This window comes from Bactrocera dorsalis, chromosome 3, assembly GCF_023373825.1.
Source record: "Bactrocera dorsalis isolate Fly_Bdor chromosome 3, ASM2337382v1, whole genome shotgun sequence".
NCBI classification, from domain to species: domain Eukaryota; kingdom Metazoa; phylum Arthropoda; class Insecta; order Diptera; family Tephritidae; genus Bactrocera; species Bactrocera dorsalis.
The window spans coordinates 11,201,714-11,221,443 of NC_064305.1; the positions used below are offsets into that span (position 1 = coordinate 11,201,714).

Genomic DNA, 19,730 nt, shown 5'->3' on the forward strand with positions numbered 1-19,730 from the left:
ATAAACTGCACTCTAATCAAATCATAATCGGTTCGATTAAAATTTTTCGATTTTTATAGACACCGTAAACGGTATGGCTGATAAAAATCAAGCGTACCACCTTTTCGCAAGAATTGTTTTGCAATGAAATTGTTTATGACATTTTTGTCACACTGCCGGTAATTCTATCAACACAATTAAGTATTCTGTTAACAGGGTTGTTAACAAGCTCTTATCTAATCGTGTGTTACCATTTCTTAGGACACTTCTGATTGTTGGTTTTGGGCAGCGGCCGGTTGTTAGCGAGCCAAACAATTTGAGTAGCTGAAGTGGCGCTGATCGGGAAATCTTTATATGCGCCAATAAAGTGACGTATAATTTTTATTTGTATATAGTGGTAAAGACCTGATTGTTCGATAACCAATATATGTACACAAATATAAAATGAAATTAAAATTTCCACAACAAAAAAGCAAACGGTGCTTGGTAAATGCTTGTGCTGCTAAATTTTCATAAAATTGTATTACTTAGCACAAAATATTTTAGGCGATTGCATAAAAAGAGTTAAAAGTTATATGTTTATTGTATTCATAGTACCAAGTTCCCTTCGGTTTTTTTTGGCGCGATTATTTTATGATTGCATGACGCAGCAAATATACACCATATCTTTGAGCGTTTTATGATCCGTTCACTGACCGAAGAGCTTTTGATTATAATCTCTTTTAGGGTAAGTTTACAAGGATAATGGTCATAAATATGCCGAGAAACTGAAGGTTGGTTGTAAATCATACATAGCAATTGAAGATAATGGCACATTTAAAGACGCCAGATGTTTCAAGGAATTTCTCAGTACATTGAGTGATATTCAAGGCCAAGAGTTAAAAGTTCTTGATTTTATTGACAAACTTTGGAGTAAAGCGAATCGAACAAACTGGTATAGATTCAATAGAAGCCATAATTGCTGTCAAAGCGAATCCCACAAACTGGTATAGATTCAATAGAAGCCATAATTGCTGAGGGATACTTATTTTGTCCCAAAGACTTCAAATATCATGTTGATTAGGAAGATCGAACTCTCTGAAATGCTATTCAAGTGATAGAAGAGGAATTCGGAATTCGGTTGCTTTGTATTAAAAATTGCGTTCGGGTCTTGTGTGCGAGATTTTTCGGGCGCTGAGTGAGCTATCGGCACTTAGTAAAGTCTATCTCAGCCGAATAGATTCTCGCAAGATCAGGCTAAATATACTGTCGGACATTCTTTACCAAAGTCGAGGTGGAATCTTGTCACTTTCTCCTTTATTGGCGGGCTTTTGTCGAACTGAGATGGGCACACTTCTGGCGAACCGAAATACTGGCGAAGTCTATGTTGCCGCAATTTGTTTGTGACTGTATTCTGTCCAATAGGTTGACACGTGGTTAGGTTAAATAATCTATCAGATGTTCTTTGTCAAAGCTATGTAGAGGAAGGTGTGGTGTAATCTTGTCACTTCCTCTTCTACTGGCGGATGTGTCAGACTGATGTGCCTGGCAAATTGAAACAATAAGGCACTTAATAACTGTATTACAATGAAAACAAAAAACTATATATTTTAGTTCAAAATAGCTTTTAGTAGCTAAAGGTTTAGTAAAATCTAACATTTGCTGAATAATTCCGGAAAATAGTTCATAGGTTCACTTCCGAATGATTTACTCATTGTTTGACTAATAAGGATCGAGTTAGCAGTGTACTCGTAACACTTTTGAACTCTTAACCATTTTTCGTGATTCGTCCGCATTCAGTTACACACAATATTTGTGGTGGTTAATATTAGTGTACAAAAAAGCTAGTGCTTTGTGTTTATTTACATTTTATTGATATTTTATCACATACGGCATTTTTTATGTTACTTTATATTTAAATATAGATATTGTCTAGAGACAACTGACCTGAACAACTGAGTTCTCGTAATTCGACACATAATATAATTCAATATATAATATTAGCACTACTTGCGAAAGGGTGAATATATTTTTGATGTAATTCAATTCTTAAATAATTGCTTAGCTTGCGCATTTTTAACTTTAAAATGCTGGTGATAAATTTTGTGTAATCGTAAATTTGCACGTGCCGTTGCTCGTTCAGGTATGCAAACACTCGAAGTTATCAAATTGCGATGCCAATGAAAAGCTGATTTGAGGAATATACTTAATTCTAGCGGGCAAATTGAAATGTTTAGAAAAGAAAATTAATATCGTGGGATTTTATATTTTTGTTTCAATATTTTTTTTAATAAATTTTTAGAAAAAAAAAAATTATGTATGTATATTTTATTTCTATTTTTTAATTTATATAACTTTTGTAAATATTAAAAAAATTTTATAATTTTAGAATAAATTTTTAGCAAAAAAAATTAATATATGGTTTTTATATATTTTTATTTTCTTTTTATTTACATGATTTTTATAAATATTAATAATTTTTTATAATTTTGTTTTAAAATAAATTTTTTTTATTTTTTTTTAATTTATATAACTTTTGTAAATATTAAAAAAATTTTATAACTTTGTTTTAAAACAAATTTTAAGGCAAAAAAAAATTAATATATGATTTTTTTTACATTTTATTTTTTTTTGGTTTATATGATTTTTATAAATATTAATAAATTAATATAAATTTTTTTAAAATAAATTTTTGACAAAAAAAATTAACACATGTGTTCTTTTATTTTTACTATCCTTTTTTTTTACTTTTTATAAATATTTATAATTTTGTTTTAAAATAAATTTTTGACAAAAAAAATTTAATATATGATTTTTTTTTTACTTTTTATAATTTTTTTAGTTTATTAGATTTTTATAAATATTAATAAATTTATATATATTTTTTAAAATAAATTTTTGACAAAAAAAAATTAATATGCATACATATGTTCTCTTTTATTTTTATTGTTTTTTTTTTACTTTATGTGATTTTTAAAAATATCACTAAATTTTTATAATTTTGTTTTAAAATAATTTTTTACCAAAAAAAAATTAATATGTTTTTTATTTTTAATAAAGTTTAACGATTTTTTTTTAATTTTTTGTAAGAAATTAGTTCAAAATTTTATATAAAAAAATATTTTAGGTTTTTCACACACAAAAAAAAAATATTTTTATCACAAGTTTCTTATTTTTACCGTTCACAAAGTTAAACGAATATTAGCATATTTACATTTTTTCGAAGAAATTAGTTAAAAATTTGATATATCAAAAAAACTACATTTTATACATAAAAAACACTTAACATTTCTCGCCATAAAAAAAAATTATTTTTACAACAAATACAAATATTTTTTTTTGTTATTTTTATCGCTAACAAAGTTAAAAGAATATTTTAAAATGTTTTTGGAAGAAATTCTTTAAAAATTTGAAAAATATTTTACTTTTTTCCTAAAAAAACAACTTTTTTCCAGTAGTAGAGTTTAAAGTTTTTTTTTTAATTGTTTATTATAAAATTTATTTAAAATTTCTTGTCCACAAAATATACTTGTTTTACCACTATTTTTTTACTTTTATACTTAACAAAGTTAAACCATTATTTTTGTAATTTTTTTGAAGAAATTAATTTAAAAAATTTAATTTGTAATTCTCACCCCAAAAGAAATAGTTTTGCCATTATTTGTTTTTTTTTATTTTTACTTTTCACAAAGTTGAATGGATATTTTTAAATTTTTTATTCATTAAAACTTTATAAAATACTTTAAATTTTTCGAGAAAAAAAAAACAAAAACCGTTTTACCACGAAAAATTTTTTATTTTTATGTTTATTTTTTTTAATTTTTTAAATTTAAATTCTTTAAATTTTTCGAAAAAAAAAACAAAAACCATTTTACCACCAAAAATTTAATTTTATCTTTACCAAAATTGAAAGAATATATATATATTTTTTTTATTTCCCTAGGTTTTCGAAAATTTTTTGTAACAAAATTTATTTTAAATTTTTCACCAAAAAAAAAAAAATATTTTTTTTTACAACTAAGAAATTTTACAACCATTTTTTTTATTTTTACTTTTTCACAAAGTTAAATGGATATTTTTTTTAATTTTTCCGAAAACCTTAGTTGAAAATTTTTTCAACAAAAAAATTTTAAATTTCTCACCAAAATTGTTTAAAATAATTATTTTTTATTTTTGCCAAAGTTAAGCAAAAATTAAAAAAAAAATTCGAGAAATTTTTTTATAACAAAAAAAAAAAATATTTTATATAAAAAAAAATTGTTGCATCACTAATTTAAAATTGTTTTTTACCTTTAACAAAGTTCAACAAATAAAAAAAAAATTGGAAGAAATAACTTTCTTATTTTTTAATGCGATTTTTAGAAAAATAAACCGCACTCTTGGATTGACCAGTGCCAACTGATTGCTTCGTCGCAAATTAATCGTAATAGAGTACGATTTGCAGCACTGTAGGCCATAACAATAACTAACCGCTGAACTAATTGACAAGATGTTCGCACGCTTCAAAAACAAAAAAAAAATACAAAACGAAAAAAAAGAACAAAAGCAAAAAACAAAAAAAGAAACAAAAGAAACAACAACATAATCAAATAAAAATAACATTTATAAGTTAGTACATTAGTTAAAGTATATCGATTGACTATGGGAACATAAAATAATTAAAACCGCTTAAAATCAATTACTAAAGTCAATTTAACTTATCATACCAAAAAACAAATGAAATAAATTTTGATAAAGTGAAGGCGTAAGAAAATACATACATATATATATGCATGTAGGTTTGAGTACAATGTACTGAACAACAAACGATTTTTATGAATAAACAAACACGAAGCAAAGGTAGATTTGCACTTTGCATATAACTGGTATCATCTACATAGTAAATGATAAAAATAAAAACTTATATAGTTACTAAATTTAACTTAAGTGTTTGTATATTCTTATACGCTCACCCATAAATACCTTTATTTGCTCACTCCACACATAAAAATTCTAAAATTTTTTCAATCTTTGGTATATACAACCTTTTTTGTTTTGTGTTGTCGTTATGGTTTCTGAAGGATTACAATTTCAGTGAGCATCAGTGCAGGATGCGTGGTAGAATCACAACTGATAGAAACATTCTTTGAACCCTTAAAAAATTGAGCTGAGTTCAATAGCTGTCATTTAGAACAGAATTAGTGGTAGAGAATATAATTGATTGGGAAATTTTGGCAAAGTGAAAACACTCTCTGAAAGACTGCAAACAACCTGATAGTGTTATGAGAAAGGATCTAAGTTAAATGCTTATTAAGACGTGCTGAATCCAGATCCATAATGCATAAAAACAAAAAACAAGAAAAATATACCGACGAGGGAGTTGTGGTTGGGAAGAAGCTGTTGAAGGAGAGGAGCAGTAACTACTTTACGGATAGATCAAAGCATGTGGGGAAGGTTGGTGGAGGGGTTTACTGTCAGAAACTCTCTACCAACTCCACCTTCAGACTTTCCAACAATTGCAGTGTCTTCCGAGCCGTGGTTGCAGCCATTAAAGTAGCAACAGATTTATTGCTCCGTAATGAAGCCTCCTTCAGAGAAGTGACCATTCACTCAGATAGCAGAACGGTGTTACTACCCTTAAACTCTCCCATGAAGTAATACTTTGTCCAGTGGTCCCGTGGGAGAGACATGACGGTTAGGTTTAGCGGATTAAAGTCCCGCACTCCGGCTTTCGATGCTTCCTCCTACCTAAAAAAAACTCTGTAACAGTGCAGGTCAGGGTTTATGTTTGGTAGAGAAGTGCCTAACTTCGCTATCGATAGCATCGAGAGTGATGAGTTAGCAACGAAATCAACCCAAGAACCGCTATCGGTAGAATGGGAGCGGGTCGGTGCTCTCGTATTGTTTTGAATTCTACTACTAGATAATTGGGTTCCGGGGAAACTTGGCCAGTGCTGAGCCACCATCGGTACATCGGAATATATTTCCTCGGTAATTCTAGCCTTGCCATTTTGGCGTCTATACCGTAAGGTTAGTAATCTTACCTGACGTCATTTGCAGAAGCTGTATGTAGAAGATGAGATGGAAACAACTCAACACTACCTTCTTGACTGTCCCGCGTTTGGGAGATCAAGACTTAGACACTTGGGATCGTATACCTCCAAACATCCCACCGAACTGGCGGGAGTAGAAATTAAATGCTTTTGCAAATTTGTGTTGGCTGCTAAAGGTTTTGCTAATTTATAAGTTCGAACTCAGGAGTTCTTCTATAATATATGAAATATTCAAACTGGTGGCAATACTGTTCAAAAATAATGTTAGTAGCTACTTTTCCAAAATTGCTCGTGTTGAAAGTATGTATAATTTTCCATTCTTTCTTTGCAACTCTCTTCAAAAATATTTTGAACTCAACTCCAAAAGTTGTTCGTTTTTTTTATCTCATATCCATATTGTAGGCTTTTTTAATGTTTTCTTTATTTCCCATTAGTTGGTGTTAACATTTTAAAAGAACTGGCAACCCTTTTTAAAAATATCAACGAGACTAATACAAATTAAGCTCTTTGGTTTGGTGTCCACATTATTATACATATATATTTCCAATTAAGATAATCTTTCACAGCAAGAGTTACAGAAATTCTGATATTACTGGTAATTCTGTCCTCCGCTGCGTCAGAAAATATTAAACTAATACTAAGAAAATAAATACAGTAATGAAAACGGAAACTTTTTTATCACGGTACTACATTCTTTCGTAATGCTAACACTCAATGAGTGCTAGAATTTTATCACCCACGTCAATGTTCTTTAAAGAATGTGTTAAATAAACAAGAACTATATTTACTAGTATTATGTACATTTAATGAACAGCGTAAACCTCTATAAACTAGTAACAACCTTGCTAAGCAAATATTTTTATTATCATAATACGTATTTACAAACCAACTATTTTTGTTATTTTTTAATTAATAATGCTATGTTAGTAATAATCAACGAATAGATAATGTAATTCTTCCAATGTGATTAAGCAATAGTTTGAGTGATTTCGAAACATAAGAACATTCCTGCTTGAGGTATTCAAGAATAGTTTTTATCGGAATCTATTATTAGTGTCATATAGTACATTTAAACCAAAAATGGATATATAGTTAGCATCCCAAAAAATTTCGGCGCACTCGTTTCATTGATTTTTCTTGAAACCTTACTCAAAACCTGAACTATCCCATATCTATAACTTGCATACTGGATTTCCGCAAAAATTTTCATACTACCTTTTAGCCTGTATGAAAAAACTAGATGTGACAACAGAGTACACTTTTCAATAAGCACGTGTCCAATGCCGGGTTCGTGCTACAGGTATAAAGACCTATATGAGGACGCCAGCTGCTGCTATTGAGACTTTCGTCAAGAATTTATAAATATCAAGTGAATAGCTCACAATCGGCATTTAATCTAATCATTAAAAGGTGACTTGCCATTATCAGATTGGAGGGATTCTGTAAATCATACATACATATATTAAATAGTATATTAATTTACAGCTCATTTAAACACGTTCCAAGTTATCGCTCACGCATTTAAGCGAGCCTGTCTGCACGTCGACACATGATATATAGTATGTCCGTCATAAATTTTAAGAAATATTTCAAGTAGTCAATTGAGAGTACAACATATAAGAGCTGATTAACTTTTAAATTTCCAAATTTGATAGTCTGGTCAATGGTGTTAGTTGTAAAGATTCCAGCAGGCTGTCACGGCAAGCTATTCAGCGCATGAAACGATTACTTTATTGGAACAAATTATTGGAGATCTAAACACACGATCGTGAAACCATCTGTCGTTGTTTTGTGATTAAACCCATAAGACTACTTTTCTGAGGAGTCAATAGCTTAACAGTTCAATTGAAACGTCTCTACCATGGTAAAACACATCTTTTTGGACAAAATTCGTTTTTTTTTTTATTCAACACAGTTGCCTTCAAGGTTGGTACACTGATTACAGCAACCCTCCAACTTTTCGATACCATTTTTGCAGTACGATTTGTCTTTTGCTTCAAAATAAGCCTCAGTTTCGGCGATCAGCTCTTCATTCGACGAAATTTTCTTCCGACCAAGCATTCTTTTGAGATCTGAGAACAAGAAATAGTCACTAGCGACTAATTCATGAAAAATACGGTGGATGCGGAAACAATTGGAAGTCCAATTCAAAGATTTTTGGCATCGTTTTGTGTTGGCATGGTGTATTCTTGATGAAACAGTACTTTTTTTTTCTTCAAATGCGGCTCTTTCTCAGCGATTTCGTTCTTCAAACGGTTCAGTAACGCTATTTAATAGTCGCAGTTGATAGTTCTTCCTCTTTCAAGGATTAAGTAAAAATTATTCCAAGCTCTTTCCAAAATGAAGACGTCATAACTTTGCCAGCCGCTGCTACGTTTTTTTCAAGCGGGTTCATCCTGTGCAGTCCACTCGGATGGTTGTTGAGTGAACTTCGGAGTGTAATTATTGAGCCATGTTTCTTACATTGTCATATAACGACGCAAAAACTCGGGTTTATAACGCTTGAATATCTCCTCAATGCTCCGAATCATCAACTCGTCGTTGTTTTTGGTCAAAAGTGAGCTTGCGCGACATCCACGTTGCACAGATATTTCTTATACCCAAATACCGTAAATGTATACGTTGAATTGATATCTTTAGAGTCTCAGCTATCTCGAGCGACTTCACTTTTCGGTCATCAAAAAATATTTTTTGCACTTTTTTGCGTTTTCGTCGGTGAGAACCGCTTTTGGACGCCCAATGCGTTCCACGTTTTCGGTGCTCATTTCACTTCGTCCAAACTTAGCATATCAAACCTTTACGATTGACTCAAATGCTTGGTGATTTCCCCACAATTATCTTCCCTTTCCAGTTTTGTTCTGTCGCGTGTTTAGGAATCAGTATCTAGTAAGTCATTATATTCGTTGTTTTCTAACAAGTCACCTGACCTGCATCAAATTGACACACTCAATCGAATTGTGTTATATCTTGGACTTCAAACTAAAAATAGTCCATAAAAAGTCATAAAACTGTTATACTGGATATACTGAACATATGTGAATATGTATGTATATGTAGGGTATTCCATTGATTTATAATGTCTGCCAACCAGCCGAGGTATATAGGATATAGTAAAACAATATCTACAAAGTTTGATAAAAAGAAAACTGATTGTCGTTTATTGCTTTTGCTGAAGCGTTAGCAATTTACTAGAAATCATAATAATACTTTATTAAAGCATTAAAATTTAACACCTTTAAAAAAACTCAGAAAAACTGGTTATGGCTAACATTTCGTGATAAGATTACGCTCGTTGGCAATTTTTTAGTTTATGGTCTTAAGAAATGGCCGCCCACTTTTATGGGCGTGTTCTGGTGTTGATGTACTGACTCGGCGCGTGATCTGCTTTTGATCTGCTGTGTTCATTGTTTGTTTGATTTTCTTTCTTAACATTTTTATAGACATAATTTTATTTTATAACTGTATTGTAAACCGGTTTTTATGCCTGAAAGCGTGCCAAAAGACGGCATACTCAATAATACTAAATTTAGAAAAAAAATGTCAGCTTGAAAGTTATAAGGCTCGAAAGAAAGTATGCGGTACTTTGAGTTTTATAGTGTGAAATGTTTGTAAAGATTGAGGTTAATTTATGTAAACTTTTGGTAAAATAACTACATTTAATCAAGTTCATATCCAATTTCTATGTTACAACTTTATCATTTGATCCTAACCAACTTATTGTTTGTAATCGCATAATCTTTTTGGAAACATTCAAGAGCTATCGAACCTATTTCCAGCTAATGAACCAAAACTATGAACCAAAATTGGAATATATTCAAAGTATTAGCGCGGAAACTAATATAAACACCCGCTGCAATTCATAAGGCCTTGAGTAAAAAAAGTATAGACGATAACTCATACACGAGATTTTCAGTTAGAATTATCAATTGGGCTTTAAAAACCTCATAGCAACTTAAACAAAAATATCTGGTAGTGCTTTTGGGTAAATGACCGCTGATTTAACCGGTAAGTTGAGGATTGTTGTCGTAGGACGCTTATACAGCGTTAAGAACCACAAACAAACTTTAACAGAAATATCTGGTAGTACTTTTGGATAAGTAACCGGTGACTTAACCGATAGGTTGAGGGTTTGTTGTCATAGAACACTGATACAGCGCTACTTTTTTACGTTGTGTGAAAATATCACTTTGCAATTGTCTCCAAGCACAAAACTGAACTTTTTTGTTGAGATTTTAAGAATGTCAAGTTTTCATGGTTTATGCTGATTCTAAGGTATTAAAAAGTTTTCAAAAAGCTACATTTTCAAGGTTTTTAGGTTTATGCTGATTCTAAGGTATTAAAAAGTTTTCAAAAAGCTACTTTTGCGGAAGAATAGTTTCGTTGATAATTTGTTAAAATTTCGAAACGTGGTTCAGTTGTCTATGGTTTTATAATTATTAGCTAATTATTAAATAACAGAAACGTCATTAAATGACAGATAGTAGTAATGACATTCGAAATAGCAATTTGAAAAGAATGATTGACTCTGGAAAATAATACTCCGACTGAATACAAGTTTCGTTGTTCATAGCAACGTGCTATATACGATTTTATACAGAACCCCAAACTTCATTTCCAATAAAAAAAAAAATATTTTTTCTGAAGGTCTTAAAATATCCTCCCTCTTATCTCGATCTCATTCGACTATAATTTCTGTCCCGAAAGTGACTTTCTCAACTTTGAAAGCAAAAAGAAGTCGCAAAAGGTGATCCTTAAAATGGTCCTCGCCTTCATCGTTGGTCGAATTATGCTACGAATTGCTCTATCATACATCGTATTCTCAAGACTTGGTCTATTGCATTTTTTTTTTCGTTTTCAAATTAAAAAATTCACTCACTGGGCAGAAATTATAGTCCACTCAGGTGGACCCTTAGACATTCAGGTTTGAAAACCTTCTGAGAACGTATTTTTTGTTGGTTAAAGAAGAACAGAATGTAGGTAAAGGCTTTCGGTGATAACTCTTTGTCGCGAGCAACTGTTTTTGATTGATAAAAATTATTCAAAGAGGATTGAGAACGCGTTGACGACGTACCAGAACGGCCATCTACATCAACTCATGATCAGCATACTGCATTGATTACTCGTGAGGTTTTCGCTAAATGTTCAACCAATATCATGTCGCAACCACCGTATTTGCCTGATTTAGCTCCGTGTGACTTCTGGCTATTGAGCAAACTCAAAGGACCGCTCCGGGGAAACCGTTTTGAGTCAATTGAAGAAATTAAACATAGAAGGCTATTCCGAAAATAGACTTTACCAACTGTTTTCAGTATAGGAAAAACGTGGCCACAATTTTTTGCTCATAGTAGTAGTTGGCCATTAGTATTATCTTAAAATTGAGAAATAACTATATTTTCTGCAAAATTTCCAAAAAAAACACTCAATCTTTGTTGACAAACAAACCTTTTGATCAGTGATGTCTGCTCTGCACTTCCGCCCGTACTTATGACATCCGTACTTGTTTCATGCCAAATTGATAGATAATTAACCCACATATTTAAACGCATATTAAGAAATCTCACTGTTTGTTTTTATATTGTTGTCGAAAGCTGCAAAGCATAGCCACTTAAAGACAAAGCCCATACTAGAGGTTTGATCGATTGGCTGCATTTGGCCTCCATTGGCTATCTGTGGTATTGTGTCATTTTATAAGCACCAAAGATAGCAGCGCTGCATTTAAGTACAACAAATAATGTTGTCAGTACTTAAGAGCATTAAAACATAGGCGATTATATTATTTTGTTGTTTTGTTATATATATTCTATATATCAGTATACTATATATCTATATAAAGGAATATAGAAATTCACCTGTTTGTCTAATACTTCAATTTGTTTTCACTTTTAATATCAAAGAATTGATACTGAGAGTTGTTTACCACAGTAATCTAACCGTTATGTCCACCAACTTGCTGACGAAAAACATATGTACATTCATACATATTAATATACTCCTTTGCACTGAAACGGCACTTATATAAAAATATCAAAAATTGTTGTGCACCAATTTAAATATAATTTGATCGTCAGACACTTGCGTAATTACCAAAATTGAATAATAAGTGGCTCAAGCATCGTAAAGATTACGGCAGCCATATAGAAACAGTGCTTGGTTATGCTAATATTTAGCAATTAGCGCTTTAGATTCAAAAAATGTCAAGTTGATAAGTTAAGTTAAGAGTAAGTAATTTCGTAAACAAGTATAGGCAGGTGAAAAGAAATAAGTACAGTTATAATTATGGCTAAGTGGTTTTATAATAATGATAAGAGGGGTGTTATACTGCGGATAGCGGAGCATATACATTTTTCTTAAAATATTTGTTGTAAACATAAAGCATATTTTATATTAGACGCACTTAAAAGAAATATGCTATGAAGCTACATATCAAGTATCCGGGTAGAGGTACCTTTTTCAAAAGCCTTTTTTTTGACAGTTCAAGCGTGAGTCGTGTCAAGCTGTCATGTTATTTTTGTTCAGTATTGTTTGGCATTTAATCATGGAAAAACTTATGCCTGAATAACGGTTACAAATCGTTTAACTTTATTACTTAAATTCACGTTCTGTATGTTCTGAATGTGTTTCGCGGGCTTTGCACAACTTATGGTCAACATAATCTGGCTGCTGAGTGTACTATTCGAAACACTAAGACCCATCTTGAGATCAAGCATTCTTAATTGGATAATATTCGACCGAATGGATCGAGTCCAGCACTGAGTAAAGAAAATAAAGCAGCCGTAGCTTAAAGGTTACACGAAGAGCGTGGAACTAAAATTTCGTGGAGAGTCGATTCGGCGCTGTTCGCAACAACTCGAACTGACGTATGGAACGACTTAACCGTATTTTACATCGAGATCTTAAATTGAAAGTGTACAAAATACAGCAAGTACTGAAGCCGCTCAACCTTCACAAGCGACATCGTTTCGCTACACGTGCTCTTGAAAAGTTCCACGGAGATCCGCAGTATTCGAGCCATATTTTGTTCAAGGATGAGGCTCAACTCTGGCTCAATGGGTATGTCAACAAGCAAAGCTGTCGCATTTGGCACATATAGTAATTCGAAGAGATTCAAGAGCTGCCATTTCATCCAGAAAAAATAACGGTTTGATGTGGCTTGTGGGCTGCTGGAATCATCGGTCCATATTTCTCCAAAAATGATACCAGTGAGAACGTAACCGATAATGGCGACCGTTATCGCGACATGATAACCGACTATTTGATGCCTGAAATTGAAGTTCGTGAACTCGGCGGCATTTGGTTTCAACAAGACGAAGCCACTTCCTACACATCACATCAGTCGATGGATTTATTGATAGAACACTTCGGTGAGCAGATAATTTCATGTTTTGCGCCGGTCGATTGACTACCAAGATCGTGTGATATCACACCCTTAGACTTTTTCCCGCGGGGATATGTAAAATCTAAAGCCTATACGGACAATCCCGCTTCGATTTATGCCTTGAAGCAAAATAACATGCGTGTCATTCGCCAGTTACCAGTCGAAATGCTCGAATGAGTCATCGATGTCGACTCAACGGTTGAACCATCTGAGTGATAGCCGCGGTCAACATTTGAAAGAGATAATCTACAAAACATAACGTTGAAAGAATGTTCTTTCGAATGATAGTAAACATTCCACATTAGATTTGAAGTTTTTGTGTTTTTTCTTTAAAAGAAAAAAAGTGTCTGCGTTTTTTCTTTCCTCGAATTGGATCACCCTTTATAAGATTATTTCATCAGTAATCTTAAGTGATATTGATTTTAACAGATCCAATAAAGTTTAATATCAATGATTGTAGAGCGATAGGCATATGTATAACGATCATATTTAGGTCTTAAATACCTTCCTATACATATGTTGAACTTTTTTTCTTTGAACCGAAAAAGCATAAATTATACTTGTTTACACAAAAAAAATGCTTCCAATAATTTTTTAGATTTTTTTTTTCAAAAGTAGGTAAGCTTTACTTTTATACTTTTTATAACATAAAAGGTTATGAAAAGATCTTTATCTTGATTTTTATCGATCAGTTTGTATGACAGCTATATGCTATGCTGGTCCGATCTAAAAAATTTCTTCGAAGATTACGCCATTGCCTTGGAAAATACTCTATGTGAAATTTCTTCAAGATATCTCGTCATTTTTTCCATAAAAGGACTGAATTTTGATTAACCAGTTGGTATGACAGCTATACTAATCCGAACTAGAAAACTCTTCATAGCTTCCACCGTAGCCTTGGATAATAATTCATTCATAAAAAACACTTATTGTAATCGAGGAAGGCTCCAGGCTGATTGTTAACCTTAGATACCTAACTAAAAACGAGTATTTAGTAATAATTTTTTGGTTAAAAAAATGTTGAATCATACTCATTCTCTTTTCAATTAAACACCCTTCAGACCCAACTACTCTTGCTACCGCTATTCAAAGGCGCGACCACAGCCTCTCCAGCACATCATACGATTTTCTGCAACTACATTCATGAACACATGTACATACATACATACAAGTATATGCATTGTGTTCATATATTCACTTGCGCATGAAATCATTGCTGCGCATGCGTAAAACTAGCTGAGCCGCCGCTTATCGCTAGCAAAATTTCACCGCACGCACAATTGGTTAATAGTGTCGCAAAAGGCGAAAATGTACAACAATGTGCATACATTTATACATATAAACACACCATAACATTGCTCTCAGTACAAACATACACATTTCGGGAATGTTAACTAGGTACCTAGTTGGCGGCAATCAATCACAATTTTACCGGCATTTTTTATTAAATTACAGCAAAAAGATTAAGCGAAATATTTTTAATTTTTTTTTTTGACATTTGATGAAATATGAGAAAATTGCTTTGGCTGTCACTGCATCGACAATCAAGCGTCAATACTGGTTGACAGTTGCAGCGATGTTAGACTCGCGGCTGTCTAATAGGCGTTTCGTAAAAATTACGCGATCGCAAGACAGGAAAGTGGAAAATTTACGTTATCGCTGGCTTTAATATAATACTTATATACTATGTATGTATGGCTATGTATATTTGAAAATAAATGCATATAAGTTTATATGCATACATGTATTGTGGTATATATGTAAGCATGCAAGTACTTGAGTGATTATATTAAAATGTCCATTGAACTTTTATTGAGTAATTTAAATAATTATTTTTTTTTGGGAAATTTCTAAGAATGACAATAATTTTACGGCGACTTTACAGTAACCATAGGCAGAGTAACGCTATGCTCATAATAAAAAATTTATTAAAAAAAATATACATATATACATATATTTCGCAGGATTTGATTTTTTACTGTATTTAGGGTTTTACTATTGTCATAATTGGCGCTTATCGTCGCCTAAAATGCAAAATAACGTAAAATCACTTTTAATAAAATTACAGGCGAAGGAATAACGCTATAATAGGAACCACTCATATTGAAACAAAATTTTAAAAAAGTTTTGAGTTTTGGTTATAAAATGGTTATATATTGGTTACATATTGGTTATATATTGGTTACATATTAGTTATCACACACTTGAAGCAGTGAAGCAAGATTTGGAGTTTTGGTTATAAAATGGTTATAAAATGGTTATATATCGGTCATATATTGGTTATATATTGCTTACATATTGGTTATATCTGACAACGGAAACTGAAAATTGTATGCTACATATGCACAATATCAGTTTTTTCGATGTTACGTTGTTTTGCAGTGTAGGTGACATGCACATTAGAGCGGGTCGATTTACAGGCAGTCGAAAAACAAAAAATTAAAAAAATATCTTCAAGGCAAAGTTCAGAATCATCCAAAGAACATTTCATACGTGACTTTATGTAAAAAAATTCGACCCGCTCTAATGTACATATTATATATTATATATTTTTGGCGATTGCAACTGCAGTTGTAAATAAATATGTCGCTAGGTGGCACTGTATTCAGTTTTCTCAACAAAAAAAAAAATCCCTCGATTATTATTTTCGGAATTGTGACTAGATAAACAAAGTTTTTTAGCAGAAAATTGTCTAAACAGATTACGAGAGTGTCGATCTATAATCAAAAATCGTATATAAGGTTCATATTCGAAACATCTTATTGCATCTTGGTGCACAAAATAAAGAAAAAACGTTAACTTTAGTGTAGAAACTTTTGAAAATGGTAAAAAGTGAAAAATCACAGTGAAAAAAAAAAGAAAAATTACAAAAAATCTGAAATCGAAAAAGGTAAGGGCGTAGTTGCATTTGCAAGAGTAAAAATCGGTTTATCTCGATTTTCGGCAAAGTTGTAGGTAACCAAGATATTCTAAAATGTCTTATAATTCCCTAAATACGTTCTAAACGGATATACAAGATTTGTCTATTGATTTTGATCGGTCAGTGATGTAATAACCGAGGCAGCGCTACAATCTCCGAATATTTGTTTCACATCTGACCACAATAATATATTGGCAGCTATATATTTCGTGAAGATATCTTAAAAAAATCAAAATCTTGATTTGATCTAGAATTGGATCGGTCGGTTCATATGACAGCTACTTGTTATGGTTGTCTGATTTTAAAAACTTCTTAAAAAAATTCAAAGCTATGCTAAGAATAATAATCTCTGCAAAATTTTTAGGAGATATATCGTCAAATACAAAAGTTTTCCACAAAAGCACTTAGTTCCGATTAGTTTATACCAAACAACGTGTTTGAATATTGTTTTCGTGTTAGCATGACGAAGTGTCAAAATGAGACTTTAGAGGCAGACAAATTAGTTATTATCTAACAGCTACCAGAAAAATACCAGATTTTATTTTCGAAATACCACCATACTCTTATTTGAGGGGTTACATGGGTTTCCTCAGGGAAAAAACAGCCTTTTTTCAACCGGTGACCCCTCGGAAAAAGGTGCGCCCGCGTTGGCAGGATAACTCCTTACAGGATCATCTAAGGTGAAAACATAAGTGTTTTAGTTAAAACCTTAACTTGGAACTTTGACCAAGTAAAAAGAACAGAAAACTGAATTTTTGACAGACATAAAAATCTCAAAGAAAATTTCCCGATTTTTTTTTATCAAATAGTTGTAATCAAAAATATCCTTCGTCCCAGTCTTTAAGAATTGCGTAAAATTTAATGAAAATCGGTTTAGTAGTTCTCTAGAAAACTTGTCAACCGACTTCGAAAACACATTAGACTAGCTAACTCCGACCACACAAGTTCTCAGGCTGTAACTCCGAAACTATTACTCGGATGAAAGTTTAGGACAATATTCTAAAGGTATTGTATAATTTAATAAGTCAATAAAAAAATCGATTTTTTTAAACACGTAAACCCATGTAAACCCTAAAGGTGGTATGTTGAATGTACCAATTTAAAGTTTAATTTAAAACTAAAGAATTTTCTTTTCATAAAAAGTAATAATTATTTTACAATAATTTTCGCCTTAAGTCCAAAGTTCGTTCGTTGAAATATTTGAAAGTTGCAGAGTGACGTCATTCAAGCATAGTTTTTCGTTTGCGTACGTTCGACTTAAATGCATTTTAACAAAAAAATCCAGCAATAGTAACCGAATTACGTGATAAACATTAAATCTAGTTTGTTAGCGTAAAAATCTATAATTTATTTGTTTACTTTCCATATTCTCAATATTTACATATACGTATGTATAGTATTTATATACAAGCAAGCAATTACGTCTACACTGTACGAAGGTTATTGTTGTTTTAATTACAACGTGTTCTAGCATACATTACTATAAATTAGCTCAAAAAATAGATAAACGAGCGAGGCGTGTTCTAAAAGTAAGTTGACTTTTATTATTTATAAAGTATTTTTTATTTATTGGGGAATATAAATCATTGCTCTTCAAAGTAATCTCTCCCTAGAATGATACATATATACTTGTATATACTAGTAGGCAAATAGTATAACTGAAAGTACATTTCTTTTTAATTAATTTCGTTTGGTAGGCTTCCAATCATACAGCCTTTATATTTTTGGTGGTGGAAACCTTCGTCCTTTAGTGAATATCCAGGGCTTTGGCGACTGTACAAAGTCACATGAAGCCACATCCATGTAACACAATAGCTGAGGCTTCTCTCTGTGTGGTGGATTTCACGGTCTCATTATTACAATTGTATTCTATTTTATTAGTGCATTGTTTATTGCGACCAAATAATTACATAGAATCTTACTTAATACAAGTATGTCGACTTTTTGAAATACGACTGCAATAAAAGTGATAAATATAATTAAAGCAAAAGCAAAGGCAGGAAGTTTCATCAAATGCACGATGGCGCTCTCATTTACAGGGGGTTTTCCCACAAATCGCACGTTCAACGTGCTCACGTTTCTAAGTGCATTTAAATGAATTGTAAATATTTGTAACGGTGCTATTAAATTATGACTGTTTGTCGAAAAACGAGAGATAACCGAAGCGTGTTCCCTTGTAAATTCTTCTGATTGATTTATATTGTTATTAGAAATGTAGCTTATCGTGAGAATTATGTATGGGAATTGTGCAGGAGAACTTCGTATTGAGAAGATCAAATATAGGACTTGTTCCTCATATTTTCCTATAATGCAGGGCTTGATTCTCATAATCTTTATATATATAAATCTTCTGACCGTGTGTTTGCATTTGAACTGCTCCCAAACGGATGGACCGATTTTGATGAAATTTTGTGTGTTTGTTCAAGGAGATTCGAGAATGGTTTAGATTTACAATTTGGTCCACTAGAAAATGTTTTTTAAATTATTTTTTCATTTTTAATCAATTATTAATTTTAGAATGTTTGGCCGATAGATGGCGCTACCATCGCAGTATCCAATATTCAAACCTTAAATTGGCGTAAACGTGCATTAAAGAAAACGATGCCAAAGTAAAAGGTGACATCTGTGGATCAAGTTTTTATATTGTGGACAGAGTTGTTCGTTCTTAAGTAATAAATTGGGTGATTCAATACATCTATGGGTAGCTATAACATTTTTTTCATACCTGCTAACTATTGGAGGGCGTATCTTGACAGGAAATTTAAAATTGCAAAAGGTCTGGCATAAAAAATTTCGAGTGGAAAACGACACCTGATGTTTTGTTGTTTTTTTTTCATGTTCGAAAGAAAGATTATACGAAAGATTTCAGTCTATCTATATAGATTTTGTTGAATGAATGACCTTAAACGTTGTCTTCAACTTGTTTATCTATTTTTTAACTATTGAAACTCTTTTATTGGTGTTTGAAAAAAAAACGTTGAACAAATCAGTGTTGACTTCGTTCTTATCGCGAAAACAAAGTTAAGCTCGTTAAAAAATTATGTATGGAGTATATCAATTGTATAACAAATTTAGCTTATGTCATACATATGTATGTAAAAATTCAGTTGAGAAATGAGAGCTTGTGTATTAAGTATGTCCTTGAGTTGACACTAATTGCTATTTATTCGATTGAATAAGTGAGCGAAGCTTTTAAAAGTGGGTTAATACTACCATCGGTGCCATCGTTGCGTGATTTGTGGAAAAAGTACTCATTTGGCAATTTCTGGGTTCGATCCAATTGCCGACTAACCTCAATTTTTTTTTAAGTGCAGTGTCGCTTTATATTGTATTTAATGGTTCTAACTTTACAAAGAAGTTTAGAGTTAATCTCGGTAGTAAGGCCGATTCGGACAATTCCAAGCTCAACCTACTACTGAGGGGCAGCACTATCCAGTGGTGCACA

The 19,730-nt window shown here is 31.8% G+C and overlaps 2 protein-coding genes across 3 annotated transcripts in view; one reads left to right on the forward strand and one right to left on the reverse strand.

Annotated features, from left to right (window-relative positions):
• LOC105226673 (zinc transporter 9) overlaps positions 1-19,730 on the forward strand; it is an 81,095-nt gene that overhangs the window by 18,954 nt on the left and 42,411 nt on the right. The window lies entirely within an intron of this gene.
• LOC105226670 (proton-coupled amino acid transporter-like protein CG1139) overlaps positions 1-19,730 on the reverse strand; it is a 32,940-nt gene that overhangs the window by 8,105 nt on the left and 5,105 nt on the right. Inside the window, exon 1 of one of the 2 annotated variants that reach the window (XM_049452839.1) lies at positions 4,249-4,408. The exons of the other annotated variant lie outside the window; for it this stretch is intronic. The gene's annotated coding sequence lies outside the window, so the exon portion shown is untranslated. Of the gene's footprint in view, positions 1-4,248; positions 4,409-19,730 lie in introns of those variants that run through there. 2 annotated transcript variants of the gene reach the window in all.